Raw genomic sequence first — 2,379 nt, forward strand, 5'->3', positions numbered from 1 at the left:
ACCACCCCCACCAAAGAACCACCAACCCCCCCAAAGACCCACCGACCCCACCAAAGACCTACCAACCCCACCAAAGACCTACTGACCCCACCACAGACCCACCAACCCCACCACAGACCCCACCAGGCACCATCTGACCCCCCACCATGGACAAGCTGAAGCCACCAAGAAGGGATCAACCCTACAGCAGATCCACCAACACCATCCCAGATGGACTGATGTCCCCCACCATGGACCTCATCATGGTTGGGTTGACCCCATCAAGGACCGATGAAGCCCACCATGGACTGACCACCCCATGATGGACCCCATCGTGGTTGGGTTGACTCCATCAAGGACCAATGAAGGCCACTATGGACTGATTTCCCCACCATGGACCTCGTCATGGTTGGGTTGACCTCATCAAGGACTGGTGAAGCCCACCATGGTCTGACCTTCCCCACCATGGACCTTGTCATGGTTGGGCTGACCCCATCAAGGACCAATGAAGGCCACCATGGACTGACCTTCCCCACCATAGACTCCACCATGGATGGCCTGAGCTCACCACGGACACTCCAAGCCCACCATGGACTGCATTGACCCCATCATGGACAGATTGACCCCATCATGGACAGACTGACCCCACCACGGATGGACTGACCCCACCATGGCTGGATTGACCCATGGACACTCCAACCCACCACGGATCTCACCATGGATAGACTGATGCCACCACGAATGGACTGAACCTACCACCAACCCCACAATGACCAGAGTGACCCACCACAAAACCCACCATGGATGGACCGACTTCTCCATGGATGGACCAAGCCCACCATGGATGGACTGACCCCACCATGGGTGGACCAAGCCCACCACGGATGGACTGACCCCACCACAGATCCCACCATGGATGGACCAAGACCACCATGGGTGGACCAAGCCCACCACGGATGGACTGACCCCACCACAGACCGCACCATGGATGGACTGACTTCTCCATGGATGGACCAGGCCGCCCATGGATGGACCAAGCCCACCACGGAGGGACCGCGCCCACCACAGCTCCCACCATGGATGGACCGACTTCTCCATGGGTGGACCAAGCCAACCATGGATGGACCAAGCCCACCACGGAGGGACCGCGCCCACCACAGCTCCCACCATGGATGGACCGACTTCTCCATGGATGGACCAGGCCCACCATGGATGGACCAAGCCCACCATGGACCCCACCATGGATGAACCAACCCAACCATGGATGGACCAACCCAACCATGGATGGACCAAGCCCACCACGGATGGACCACGCCCACCACAGCTCCCACCATGGATGGACCGACTTCTCCATGGGTGGACCAACCCAACCATGGATGGACCAAGCCCACCACGGACCCCACCATGGATGGACTGACCCCACCCCAGACCCACCTCCCACCCCAATAAACCCCTCCCCCGCATCTTCATGGCGTCTCTTGACCTCTTGAGGGCCACCTTGGGGTGGGGGTGGGGGGGAACTGGGTCAAACTGGGCAGAACTGGGCAAAAGCGGGTAAATGTGATCCAAAAATGGGCAAAATCAGACAGAAGTGGGCAAAATCGGGTAAAAGTGGACAAAATCGGGTAAAAGTGATCCAAAAATGGGCAAAATCAGGCAGAAGTGGGCGAAATCGGGTAAAAGTGGGCAAAATCGGGTAAATGTGATGCAAAAATGGGCAAAATCAGGCAGAAGTGGGCAAAATTGGGTAAAAGTGGGCAAAATCGGGTAAATGTGATCCAAAAATGGGCAAAATCAGGCAGAAGGGGGCAAAATTGGGTAAAAGTGGGCAAAATCGGGCCAGAAGTGAGGCAAAATCAGGCAGAATTGGGTGATATTGGGCCAAAGTGGGTTAAACTGGGCAGAACTGGGCAAAACTAGGGGAAAATGGGCAAAATCGGGCAGAAGAGAGTGAAAAACAGGTGCAAGTGGGCAAAACCAGGCAGAAGTGAGCCAAAAAACGGGCAAAACCAGGCAGAAATGGGCAAAACCAGGGGGAAATGGGCAAAACCAGGCAGAAGTGGGCCAAAAATGGGCAAAACCAGGCAGAAGTGGGCAAAATCAGGCAGAATTGGGTGATACTGGGTCAAAGTGGGTCAGATGGAGCAGAACCGGGCGAAGGCAGGTGAAAGTGGGAAAAACCAGGTGGAAATGAGTAAAAAACAGGGCAAAATGGGCAAAACCAGGCAGAAGTGGGCAAAACCAGGGCAAAATGGGCAAAACCAGGCAGAAGTGGGCCAAAACTGGGCAAAACCAGGCAGAAGCGGGCAAACGCCGAAATGCCGCGGGGCAACCCGAAGCCCTTGAGTCAGCGGGAAGGAGAAGGTGGGTGAGTCACGGGGCGAACCGCCGCCCCGCCCC

This window comes from Charadrius vociferus, unplaced genomic scaffold, assembly GCF_000708025.1.
Source record: "Charadrius vociferus isolate BGI_N301 unplaced genomic scaffold, ASM70802v2 scaffold2086, whole genome shotgun sequence".
NCBI lineage: Eukaryota > Metazoa > Chordata > Aves > Charadriiformes > Charadriidae > Charadrius > Charadrius vociferus.